At 37.4% G+C, this 14027-nt stretch overlaps 1 pseudogene; it reads right to left on the bottom strand.

Moving 5' to 3' along the window:
• Positions 1–12136: 12136 nt before the first annotated feature.
• LOC119575506 lies at positions 12137–12688 on the bottom strand (annotated as a pseudogene).
• Between the last annotated feature and the right edge of the window lie 1339 nt (positions 12689–14027).

The raw sequence follows: 14027 nt of genomic DNA, 5'->3' as shown, positions 1-14027 counted from the left end.
AATTGTCTTGTTTTGTATTGTTTTTTGAATATAGATGTGTAACTGCTGTGTGCAAGAATACATCCCTTAAGTTGGGCAGGTGGTATTGTAAGGTTTTTCTTGGATAAAATCATTTTAGATAGATATTGCTTCATGCTTTTGTGCATTACGTGTTTTGCTAAAGTGATAGCTTAGGAAAACAATATAAAAGGAAATATTTGAAGAAAAAAAATGAATAAATATCTGCAGGAAATGTCAGTTTTTTATCCAGGAACATTTCTACTCCAACATATTTTGTAATGTATATCTGGGGAATGTGAATTTATTTTTATGTAAGGGTATTAGTTGGTTAGTGATTAAAAGGGCAAGTAAAAAATGTGTGAAAAGTTTGTATTGTTACACTGCCCACATTCTGTTAGAGTATAATGCAAATATATTTAGAATATAATAAGAGATATTAATATGAACCATGTTAATGTTTGCAGTAAAGTGTGTTTTCACTTTTTGATGCAAGAGGAAGGATCTTGCACATGCCTACTAGAGATTTTGCAAGTTGTAGAGTCTTTTTTTAAAGTTGTTACCCCAATAGTTTTATTATAAGGCAATGTAAGAATTTTTTAAAACCTCTGAGCATTATTGATTACAAATATTGGTCTAAGAGTTGAAAAGAAAGAAAAAGGAAGCATTCACATTTCATATTGGATTTTTACGTTATTTTTGGTTTCTTGGCTATTTTTAAGAATAGTATGTTCCATAAGTGATTCTTACTTTATTATTGTTTGTATTTGTATTTGTTTTTCTTTTAAATTTTTCATTTTAAAATTTTTTTTTTTTTTTTATAGCAGTCATATAGTTTTAATTTTTCATTTAAAGGGGGGGGGGGGTTACCCATAGAAATATGGAAACATATAACTCGTGTTATTTTAAGGAATTATTTAATCTGTGTTTGAAAAGAAAAAATTTTTCCTTACTTTTTTGTTTATGTGTTCTTAGGAAAATAAGAATGAATCACTTACATATTGCCATTGGATTTTTTTTAAATTTATTTATTTTTCTTGGTGAAAAGAAGTAAGAGTATATTGTGTGTTTGTGTAGTTTAGAAGTAATTAAGGCTGCCCAGTTTTCTTGAAGGGGCCCGGGGTAAGGTGAAACCCAAACCCCCGGGGAAGTGGTCGTACATGTCCAGTAACAGAGTCAGTGCCGATGAGGTCAAATCTAGTTAAGAAAAAAATTTATTATGATTTATTTTCTTTTTTTTTTTTCCATATTTTACCTTTCAAGGGATAGACTTTAACATTTGTTGTAGCAAAAACAAATTTCCAAACTGAAAGTCTGTTTTATTATTATTATTGCTATTTATTTTATGGTATTTAAGAGGTGTCCTTAAAACAAGTTTCTCTCTCTTTAAATGGACGAGTATGGGGTTTGACAATGCTGAAACCTTTCTGCACACACTGTCAGATAATTTATTTTGCCCTCTGTAATCATCTGTAGTGGCAGATGGGGGAAATAGGCTGAATAGGATTAAGTTTTTATGTTATTTGTTTTATTGTTTGCTTTCTTTAATTCACAATCTTTTTAAATGGACTGCTTACCTAGTTATTATTAGTAAGAGTAGTGGCCAAAAAGACGTTTGTAGCCACAACTTGACCTATATTTTCCCTCTGTATGTATTTTTTGTTCTCTCCCACATTTTTATTTTTTTTTTTGTATTCTACATAATCTTTTATATGATTGTTATGTTCATCCTTATTACTTTGTAGATTGTCCATATGAAATTGGGTTGCTTCCTGACTGATGGAATAAACAGTATATTAGTTAACATTAACCAATACAAAAAATAAAAATGCTTGCTGTATATTCAAATAAAAAATGTATTTTGGGAATTCATTTGTTTTATTTAAATCACAAATTCCATTATTTATCACAAATTCCATAAACTCATTCACACCAGGATGATACTTGTTTGGACCTGTCATCATTTGTTTGAGAGAAATAGCTAAACTTTTAAAAAATTTGACTTAAAGCCCCTTTTTTAACCTCACTACCTAAAAAAAATGTTTATGCCACAGCCAAAAGCATACATTTCAGATTTTTCCCCCAGCAAGTGACTCCACAGGCACCCATCAAGAGTATGATTAAAAAAAAAACATATCAATGACAATATATTCTATATCCTAGATTTTCTCATATATGAAAAAAAAATTTTTTTTTTCTGCTTTTTTTAATTCTATAGTGTTTAAAAGAACATCAAAAAAGGAGAAGTCATTAATCTTTGTTAAACATTTTAATAGATATTCAAATACATCTGTACCCATCTTATTATTTTTTTTTTTTTTTTTTTTTTTTTTTTTATCTGAAATTAACCCTCATAATCTATTCACAGAAAAATATAATAATGGAAAAATAATCAACAGTGACAAGGTCATTAAATAACAGCTGCATGCCTGTCTTCACATCATCTATTTCCTTTCTCTTTTTAAAATATTTCACAATCTACTAAAACTGATTTGAAAAATGCAATATTACCATGTGCTAGATAAAAGTCTCATTTTAAGAACAGAATAACAAAAATTGACTAAAAAAATAAAATGAAAAAAAAATAAATTTGGTTTATAATAATGAAGTCTTGTAAATCAAATAAGTGGTTACTGCTTTATCTTCCATAAAACTCCTGTTGTCAGATTCATAATTTCCTTTAATATAAATACATCAGAATAAGGTAAATATCACTCAGTTATATAAGTTTAAAAACCTGCACTGCATTCATGAAAAAGGAAATTTTAACAAACTGAACACAGAGGTCAACATTCCCTTACCATTGGGGTAAAAGCTGAATCAAGTCTGTAAACTGTTTTTCCTGAAAAGATGAATTTCATATTTTTTCATGATTATAATGAAGAAACCAACTTGTATACATCAAAATCATGGGTTTATCTGTATTTCGAATAAAAATCACCTACTTGTAAATAAGCATATAAATAAATAACAGACTATAAATAAACTCAAGCATAACTTCAAAATGAATTCCTACATACACTTGTTTGTATATTTCAAAAATTTGATAAATTGTCTAAATTAACAATGAAAATTAAGTTGAAGAAGTGAAATTATAAAGAGTATTATGGGTTTGGATAATGGATTTAAAAATTTTCTGCAGTGGCCCAGTTATCAAAGGAAAATAAAGGTTAATATGTAGTTCAAACAAATTCAGTCAGACTGGCCAAGGTTATATGGGAAATCTATAATTATATATACATCTAAAATGTCATAAACATGGAATATCAAATGAGATCCCATGCAACCAATGAAATAATATATCCTTTTCCCACCCTTGTGTTTGGTAGAGACAGGCCAATATCAAACTGGGAACACAAACCTTTTAATAAACACAATTGTGAACAATTCTGATATATTACAGCTACATGGGTTATTTTGGTCCATGAAAAAGAATATCATACTAGTTACTATGGATAACTCTATATGGAAAAGAATGTAGATCGATCGATCAATCAATCAATCAATACAAAAAATTTATATATTATATATATATATATATTAAAATATATATTATATATATATAATATATATATTATATTATATTATAAGTTATATATTTCTACTTTAGACTGGGGAAATATTTGGGAAATTGTGAAGATGATAACCAACCTGATTCCCCCCCCCCCCCAAAAAAAAAAAAAAAAAAAAAAAAAAAAAAAAAAAATGCCATGGAAATCTAATCAACTTAACTTAATCTGAGAAGTACTGTTGATGACATCCACTCCTAGAAACCCACCATCACATAACCCTTAACCATTACAGGAAAGTGTAAATACTACTTTACTGGTCACATTTTAGTTATTCTAAGAGCAATATTTCTCTTCAGTGACTTCTGATGGTAATTATTACAATTCCTTTTACTACCCTATAATTGACAAATTAGGCTTAGTTTAAATCACAACAATGTGGATAACTTTTTTTCACTCTGAGCACCAGTGAAAATGTAAGTCTTCAAGAGTATTCATCCACAGTCACTACAAACTGCCTGCTTCTGGGAGCTTCAGCATGCTGGATACTGACCTTCGTCTTTTAAGTATTATTCATGCAGGAAATGCAGGCAAAAGGGGAAGAGGATGGTAGTACAAGAACCATGTGCGGCAGTTGCAAGTGCCCCTTTGCCAGGGCAGCTGCTATGACCTATGGCACTTGCTGCTCTAAGTACAGGTCACTTTCACTTCCTTTTTTGTTTCATTTTCTCTCTCATTCTTTCGTTTTTCTCATTTATCCATTTTTTAAACTTTCCTCCTCTTCTCTAGCTTTCTTTCTCTTTCATTAATTCCTTCATCTACTCTAATGCATTCATTCATTCTCTTTCTTTATTTTTTTTCTCTCACTCTTTCATTCAATCTTTAAATTTTCACTATCCCATTCTCTCTTTCTCATTCATTTATTCATTCATTATCCCTCTGTCTTACTGAATTGCAGACTTCACTGGCTTCCATGTCCACCATTGGATTACCTGAATTTTCTGGCTCAAACTAGTCGTTTCCACCACAGCCTGTTCTACATCTTGATCCCCAAAGATTTGTTGAAATATCAGTCAGTTTGAGTACTGGATACAATAAAAAAAATCAGCCAACTGCTTCCGCAATTCATGGGAAAAAGTTTTAAGAACAAAATAAGTGAAGACACTAAATTACTGCAACTTCAAACTTGAAACAACATAGAAATTTAAAGTAAAATGGTAATGAAAAACAATATTAATCTCTTCCTAATCATATGAGCATTCTAAAGCTATCGGTATTAATATATCAATATGCAAAGTATATGACCTAAAAATCATCCTATAAGTTAGTAAAGGGTTGAAATGATGATGATGATAATATACCCACTCAAAATTACCCTTGACAAAAAACCACACTAACACTAGTATATACTAAAGCAGAAAATTAACACCTGGAGAAATTTAAAAAATACAGTGCTTAATACTAAATATTTTAAAGAATACAACAAAGATATAAGACTGAATTTAAAGATAGTAGTCACAAGCATAAACTACTGATGTTCAGCACCTGAAATCATCCAGAGAAATACAACTTGCAGGTGCAGTCATAAGATGACCACTGCATGAGTAGAGATAATGTCATGGGCAGACAAAGTACATGGTAAACAAACAGTTTCCTGTTTTCTCACCCGACATCATCTTTACAGTTGCCTGCCAATCATGCCTGCTTGTGTGGACAGGAATTAAAGATCACTGTTTTAGATTCAACATCTTTCTTACTGTGCATCATGAAGTCATGTCAGGCACCTTCTCTTGTTCACACTAGGCTTCAACTTTATACTGTATGGACAACAATTTGTATGCATAGTGTGTACAATGACAAAGGCCCAGCAAACATGACTTAAGCATGTGGAGAGGGGTAGGCTCAGGTGAGCAAGTGTGATTGACAGGCATGACCAAGAATGTTAATGGTTACATGGCAAAATATATATCTTAGATATCAAAGGTCATAGCACTTATAGAAAGGTGCAATAGTGAAAAGGGTAAAGAGGGGGGTTAGTTGATGATTAAATGTGCTATACATCAGTTGTATAGCAGTTCAGGAAGGTAGGAATTATTAGATCGAAGTTGTCAAAGGAAAATGTGTAAGATTTTGCAAGGATGTCTGAAGGGTAAGTTAGAGAATTAGAAAAGGAGAGAGGGATTTAAAGATGATGATGGATGGCAGCAGTTTCTTTACTGTAGAAGGAATGGGAGAGGAAGCTGGGGATGATATGGTGCAGGCATGTTCTTGATCATGTTATATTTTTTTTAAACTCTTCAAGAGATTCTGCAGTGGAGCAGTTGGGAGGCTAGAAAAAAAAGTTTTTTTTATGGGGGGTAGAAGGGGGCGATGGGGGGGTAGAAAGGACTTTTAGTTTGTCTTGTCGATGAGTTGGGAAAGGGGGAAGAAGGGTGATACCAGGCAAGTAGTGACGGGGAGTGTCTGGAGTAGTGGGGGAGATTGGGGTGTCTGGATTTTAAAATGCAAAAAAATTTGAGAGAAGTAGGGGCAAAAGGGGGGATGGGGAAAGAGAACAGAGGGAGAGTAGAAACATTTTGGGGGGGAAAAAAGGCAATTATTGAATAAGGGATAGAGAGAAACCTCTCAAAGTGCTTCCTGTCTGGCTTTGGAGAGAAAAGGGAAATTTTTGAATCCAGTCTTGGAACTTCAGAGTCAAACTAGTGGGTAAAACACCCCTTTAAATTTCATGGAGCTGCCACAATTTGCCTCGTGCAGGACTTCAGAGTAGTTTGATCGTTATGACCGGGTTTTGGGCCAGAGGGCATCAGGCTGTAGAACAGCATAACTAGCGGAGGGGCCAAACCCCCCCAAAACAACTCTGCAGAGACAAGGGGGGTTGATTGGTCAGACAAGGAGGGAAAATCTCTGCCATTGAAAACTGAAAGGGAAGTCTTGTCTCAGAAAGAAATTTTGGAAATTTTGGTGAAGGACTTATGATACCTCTATGGGGGGGGTTTAGCACTGTTTGATTTGCATCTAGCCGAGGCAGGTTAGAAAGTCTCTCCACAATGTTTGCGGGGGAGATGGAGACAGTTTCAGCAAGTACGGGGGGGAGGGATGAGGGTTTAAAAGGGTTTAAAAGCAAGAAAAAATGTGCTAGACTTTAAAAGGCATGAGCACTATAGTTAATGTGGGGAAGGGTGGTTGATTTGTGATTAGTTTTCAAAGTGGGCAAAGGATTTGGGTGGGGAAAAGGGTTAGGGTGGGGGTATGGTAAGGAGTTAGATTAGATAAAGAATATGTATTCGTTTGAGGAAAGAGAATAGGTTGTTAAAGAAAAAAGTGGGGTTCTGAAAGGATGTTGATAGGTTGGGGGGCGGGGGAAGGGGGGGATAGGTGGGGGAAACGAGGTACGAGTTTTTTCAAACGTGGGCACACATAGGATGTGGGGGTTTGGAGTTTTGGGTTTGTGTATTGATTTATGAGAGTTAATGGTTACAAAAGGGTTTCCCGGGCGAAAGGAGGGGGGGAAGGGGATAGGGGGGATGGTGGGGGGTTAAAGGGGGCGGGTTTGGGGGCGGGGGGGGATGGGCTGTGTTGGGAGGGGAGGGATAGGGTGTAGGGGGGATATCGTTAGGAGGAGGATTTTTCACAGTTATTGAGTGTGGAAGGAGCGGGTTGAAGATTTGGGGGTTGAGTGTCATTTTCTTTGGGTTCTTGAAAAATTTTAAAGGTTTCTTTTTCTGTTTGGTTGGGAGTTTTGGAGATAAGGATTTCTTTAGGGGGGAAGAGAGGACGGGTGTCTCAAGCATAGAGCAAAGGAAGGTGGAGGTGATTGTGTGGTGGGGAAAAAGGGGGGGTGGAACTTTGTTTCTGTCTGTTATGGGAGTGCGAGGGGGAGGGGGGAAGGTTTTGGGGATTGTAGTGGTGATTGAAGTACTGTAGTAGAGATTGGAGTGTTGGATTTGGGAGGGAAAAAGAGTTTGACGGGGAAAGGGTAGGGGAAAAAGAGGGGGGGTTAGATGTAGGGGGGTGGGTTTAGGAAAATTTGGGTAAAATGACAGTATTACGAGAAAGGGGAGAAAGGGGAGAAACCACGTCGACGTGCTTTTTGTCTGGCTTCGCGTAGTGTAGTCCAAGTTTGAATTGAGAGTTGCTACCTCAGACTCAATTTATAGGGGGGACAACCCCCATAAAAAAACATTTTTGGGGGCCGCCACAGTTGGCACAGTGCCTTATTGTGCAGGGCAGTTAGATGGGTAGGCCGGGTTGGGGGACATAGTGGGCTCTTTGGGTGGGAACGGGAAGTTTTGGCTGGGTGTCCTAACGCCAACATTTTTTGGCACTGCGTGGGGGGGGTTGGGGAGGAAAACAAGGAGGGATTCTCCTCCATGTAGCTTAAAGGGAAGGTCATGCCCAAGGAAGGAATTTTGGCATGTTTGGGTTTTTTTTCGATGACCTCTGGGGGGAAAGGAGTAGCTTGACTGATGTTGCATCATAGTCTGTGAGGCCCCCCCCCCGGGAAGTAGATCTTCTCCACAATTGACCAAACTTTGTCATAGATTTGGGGAATTTGGGTGGGGGGAAATTGAAACTGTTCCGGTGCAAATATTGAGGGTTTTGGGTGGGGGTTTTGCAAAAATGGGGGTTTCCTTAGGTCTGTTAGTTTTTTTTAATGCTATAGCTTTGGTTTTTTGGATGTTACTGTGACAAGACAGGGGCGGTCGGGTCGGCTAGGAAAAAAGCTTTTCCTACTTGTTTTTTGGAGACATTGTTTGGGAAAGGGGAAAGGGTTTGTCAGAGTAGGGGCGTGGGAGGGATCACGAAAAAACGGTCCCCTTTGGCGGCTGAAAGGGTATTCAAAAATTTTTGTGAGATAGGGGGATTCGAAGGGCGGGGGGGGTACGAAAATGGAGTAGTGTTAAGGGAGGTAGTGTTATGGGGAGGTGGGCAATAAATGTAAGGTATTAAAAAGGGAGGAGAGGTGGTTTATGTTTTAGGTTGTGGGGGTAATGTGTTGAAAATTTAAAGGGTTTTTTGTTGGCTACTTACTAGTAGGTTTGATGAGGGGGGAGGTATTGCATGTTCGGAGCCGTGGTCAAGGAGAGCCTGGGGCAGGAAATCTGGGGGGTTTACATCGTTGGGGCTATTTGATAAAGGGGCAAGCCCCTTGCCCTAAAAGTGGGGGGTAAGTTTTCAATTTTCGGCCATGGTTAAGCCTGGGGTTTTGGGGGATAAAAAAATCCACCCCCCAGGGGTCCCTTTAGGGGGAAGGGGTAGTAACTAAATCGGGGAATACCCCTCCCCTGGGGCCCTCAGGCCCTTCAACTGGCACAAAATCAGCCTTTCATCCTTTCAGCCGGCTCCACACCCTTTGGGGGTGAATAGCAAAGGGTTTTGGGGAAGGGGCAGAAACGAAAAAATGGGAAGGGAAAAAAAAGACCATCAAAAATTTGTTGAGTCGAGGGCTGGTCCCAAGGTTTGGGGGGTTCCCCATCATTGGGGCCCAGTCTCCGCCCCAAGCCCCCCCACGAACAAGGGGAAGGGGTTTGGGGGGGGAGGAGGGATGAGATTGGGTAGGGGGGGACTGCATGGAGTCTTCGGGTTAAAATGCTATAGCTTGGGTTTGATGTAACTGTGACAAGCGGAAGAGGGAGTAGAGGCGGTAATGCTGCAGAGGAGGGGAAAATAGGGTTGTCGAGTAGTAATTAGGGAGGGTGGGGTAGTTGATAACAAAAGTTTTGTGGAGGGAGAGATGAGGGAGGGGGAGGAAGGTCTCCTGGAGATCGAGCATTGACCTGGGGGATGATTGACGGGTGATGTAGTAGGTTTTGAGGAGGGGCTTAGTACATGTTCAGATTGGGTAAAAAGGAGAGCCTGGGAACAGGGAACCAGAATTAAATTTCAGGGGGGCTTTTTTATATAGAAGTAACCTAAAGCCCATTAATGGTACAAACCCATCACTAGGGGCCGGGTAACCTACCCTTTCACCTTTCAACACATTCCACACCCTAAAAAATGGAATTCAAGGGAAAAGACTAGAGAGGGAAATAAAAAAGGGGAAGGGGAAAAGACTGCAAAAATTAGTCAAGTCAAGGGTTAAGGCCCCAAGGCATGGGTGACCCTATCTCCTTTTCCTAAGCTCCCTTACAGAAACACGGGCAGGGGGGGGGGGGGGGGGGGGGGGGGGGGGTTTGAAGTGCATAAAGGGGCGGGCCCAAAATAATAGCAAAACAACCAAATTCCTCTTACAAACTTTTTATTTAGCTATAACCCATGTCACAACTGCAAGATTCTCTGGCCCCTTCCCCAATTTTACCCACTCGTAGGCAGGATTAAGTCCTTCCCGATTGGCTCCACCTCGTGGGGAAAAAGGGTAAACGGGCCCTTTACATCAGCGCTGAAAAAAAAAGGAGCACCCGCCAAAAAAAATGCATTGTCCCTGACTTGGCTTGTGTGCTCCCTTCCCCCATATGACCCGCCTGTTCCGCTGGATCCTCTCTCTGCCCCATGTTTCCTGTGTTTTGTCATATTTTTTATTTTTGAGGAAATTTTTTAGTCCCTTTTAGCAGAAAAACCTTTTTGTATTTTCCCTTGGGTTTTTTTCCGTTGACTTGACTGTTCTGATTCTTCGTTTTTTTTAATAAGTCAAACCCGACACACCACATTAGATTTTAAGAAAATAAGGAATACAAAGCACAATCCCTGATTATTAGACCAAAAAAAAATAATGCTATAGATGTCATTTGTTGATAAAGTGCCTATCAATTATTAAACTATTTAAGACCCTGTCCACAAAAACAACAAGCCCATCAGACTGTTCATTTCGGGGCATAGTTTGTTTCTGGCGGGGAAATTTTATCCATACCGGGCAAAATGGCCCAAACTACCGAGCAAGCAGTATTTCTGCTGATTTGCAGACCCAGGTACGGCATTCTTTTGGTATCCCCCAAAATTTTTTTTAAAACGCAGGAAAAAGGTTTCCCCCAATGACCTGGTAGTATATAATTACTAACTGAAAAATGGAACCTCAGCCCAAAAATTGTCAAAAAAATTAAACAAAGAAATAAAATTTACAAAGGGTTAGAGTTAATCATTTTTTTTGTTACTTTATAGTCAACTTCAGAAAATGACTGAACTTGCATTTTCCCAAACATACTTTAAAAATTTGTAAAATTTTCAATAAAATGGTGGGAATTAAAATAAAATTTAAAAGGGAATTTGAACTTTTCTAATAAAAAAAACAGTACTAATTTCTTTTATTAAAAGGGGGGGAATTTTGGGTTTACAAGCTCATTTTTTGGGGGAGGGAAATTTCAAGGCACACTCTAGAACTAATAAAATTTGGGAAAATTTTAAAACCAAATGTTGGTTTAAAAGAACTTTATTTTTATGATATCTCACCATTATAAAAAAATTTGTAAGTTAAAAGTTTTTTTTTAAATGCAATTTCTTTATACATATAAAAATTGCTCTCTACCTATTTTTGTATATTAGGAAAACCAACTATAAAAAAGGAATGAAAAAAAAAACTGTATTCTCAAAATTGTTATTTTCAAGTTTCTTTTAACTTTTTCCCCACATTTGAAAATTTCTTTTCATTTTTAACGACTATAACATCCCCAACCCCAGGAAGCTTTTATACGAAAAAAAGAACCCTAACAAATTTTAATTTCCCCATGTCAAAATTTCTGATAAAAAAAAACTAAAATTTAGCATTGAATTCCCAAAGTACAAAGAAGTTGGGGGTTTAAAAAGTAAAATAAAAAAATTAATTTTATAATATCAAGGAAAAATTTAAATTTTGTAAAATTGGGGGTTTTTAAACCTCATTTGAACTTGTAAGGCTTTTCCATTCTCTATGGGGCAAATGTTAGCAAGGCCAAGAAAACCTTTTTAAAAGGGCCCGACTTTTTCCAAAAAGAAAAAATGCTCATGTGTCCGCATTCCCTTTCAACATAGAAATTTGGAGAAATTACAACTTTTCCTTTTCTTCCTTTTTCTTTCAAAGTTAAGTCTTTATTTTCACAGCAAAGTAAAAAAAAGTGGTCTTTTCAGCTCCTCATGAGCCTCACCCTCAAGATATCTAGATAACATCAAAAATCAAAGTCTTCCCCCTCTGGGAAACACCATCCTGACCATCCCCAACCTCTACTTCCTGTAAAGGCTGGCAAATTTAGCTCCTCGCACAGGTGCTTTTCGTCTCTTCCAACGAAAGTCTCGCAAGAAAACCCTTAAAGCCGCTCTCCCCAAAAGACCCCTTCAGGGGGGCAAAACTGCATCTTTTTTGCATTGGAGCAGCAAGAGCAGGGATCCAAATCCACCAAAATCCGAGCTTTTTCAAGTTTTAGGTTTGGGGCCCTTGCTTCACTCCAAACCCATCCCCACATCTTCTGCTTGTATTTGTCACCAAAATCTGCTCAGAATCTCAATGTAATTTTTGCGGCCTTGCTCTGGCAGTCAAGAATGTTGGGAGAAATGTAATGATACGATGGGGTCTCTTTTCAAAGCTGATTCAGGATGGCATTGTCTGGATCGACAATTTTGGGGGTGGCAAAAATTTTCAGCAGCTTTGTCACACCCAAAAACGATGTCGAAGAGTGCCCCACCCTCATAAACTCCAAAACCTCTCCCTTGTGGGAAGAACTTTAATCGGGTAAAACCCGTACTCCATAACGACTCGCCCTGACAGTTTAACAGTGATCAAAGGGTCCCCTTTTAATCTTTCCCTTCAGCTCTGTGGAGCCTTCTGCCCGTGAGGGGGAAGGTTCTTGCAATGCCCCCCCAAGGGGCAAAGAATTCTACCACCAGAAAACATCTGATTAATCCTCTTTTCAAAATTTGAATCTGTAAGCTCAATAACGTCACTGGGCTTCCACTGCTGCCACCACCACCGTGCTGCCCCCACTTTCTTTCCTTAGTTGTGCATTTACCTTTTTCTCTAGCAGCCCTCATTGCGCACAACAAATACCTTGTGCTGTTCTTTTTCCATTGAAATCTCTGGTTTCTTTTTATCTAGGCCAAAAACTTTAATAGTTGGGAAACCCCGAACCCCTACTGACCTCCTAACTCCTGTGTTTTATCAGCTTAACGCACCCAATTTAACAAATCCACTCAGGGGTTGACTGCTTTTTTTGTACTCGGGACCAATCGCTGACGTGACCGCACCATGGGGCATGAACTCGATGATCCCACAGCATCACTGTTCAAAACCCCTTCGCTGGAATTTGGGGAGGGGAAAAGGTCCCAACCCCACTAGAGGGGAGTACATCGCTGTGGCCTCCCACCACCTGGGAGCATTTGCTGTTGAAGGTAATTTCCAGTTTAGAAAATGTTTTTTATAGATTTTAAATAAAAAAAAATTATCCCATGTAAAATATAGCATAAATATAATTTTACTTTCAACCCCAAAGAAAAAAAAACAAAAGTGGGGTGTAAGTGAAAAATTTGAGAAAGCAGAGCTTAAAATTTTAAATTTTTTGGGAGCAGGTTCTAAAGTATTTCTACATTCCACCCAAAAAATTGATGGAATTGTGAAACTTGATTTTTTTTAAAATGTAAAAACCAAACTATAGCATTCAGGAATTTAAACCTTTATTCAAAAAATTTTAAAATGGTGAAACCTTTGCTTTTACATTAATTTTTTAGAAATCCCTAAAAGGTTTCATTTTTCAATTCACAAAAGAAATTTTATTTGTGTTTTTTCAAGAATTTGAATTTAAAAACCCCAGAAAATGTAATTTTCAGTCAATTCATTTACATAACCCCCAAATTTGAGCAAAAAGGGTAAACTTTTTATAGTTATCTCTTTTGTATGAATAATGAAAAGAGGCAAGAGAAAATTGGGTGAGGGATATGGGGTGATGATTGGTGGGGGCTGGTGAAATTTCCTAAAAGTACTAGATAAAACAGGAAACTAACCAATCACATTGGAATGAAAAGTCAGGGGTAAAAAGTTTGCCGTTCTTGATAGGCTTGTATGTATAAAGAGTAATGCCTGTACATTATGTAAAATCCTTTTGGTAAAGAAAAAGGGCTTTTGGGTATGTTTCAACAAAAAAAAATTTTTACTTTTTACTAATTTGATCCTAACTATAATTTCCTTGACATTTTTAGATTCCTTAAAAATAGGTAATTTCCCGATCCCAAAACCAATCCAACCAAAAATATTTTACAAAAAACTTGCCCTTTAACACAAGGAAAAAGCCCCAAAAAACTCCAAGTTATTCTGTGAACAGCCCGGTTTTTAACGCCCAAATCCTGGAAGGTCTACAAGCTCCACCTTCCAAAGACACCTGGGAGCTGTCGTTTGGGGCTTGAATTTTGGAGTTTTTCAATTATATTTTGGGAAAATAGGTTACTACAAATTACTTGCAAATTTCTTTTTTTTAAAAACAAAATAGACTTAAAAATTAATTCAGGCACTTAACAGAAAAACAAAACCCAACCTTTTATGACTTTTCCATACAACTGACAAAATTACCTGTTGAGAAAAAATGGTATTTTTTTGGGTCTTTTACAACTTTCCTTCGAAACAAG

Source organism: Penaeus monodon, chromosome 7 (genome assembly GCF_015228065.2).
Source record: "Penaeus monodon isolate SGIC_2016 chromosome 7, NSTDA_Pmon_1, whole genome shotgun sequence".
Classification (NCBI taxonomy): Eukaryota; Metazoa; Arthropoda; class Malacostraca; order Decapoda; family Penaeidae; genus Penaeus; species Penaeus monodon.
The sequence above is the reverse complement of the archived record's forward strand: the minus strand, read 5'-3'. Positions and strand labels throughout refer to the sequence as shown.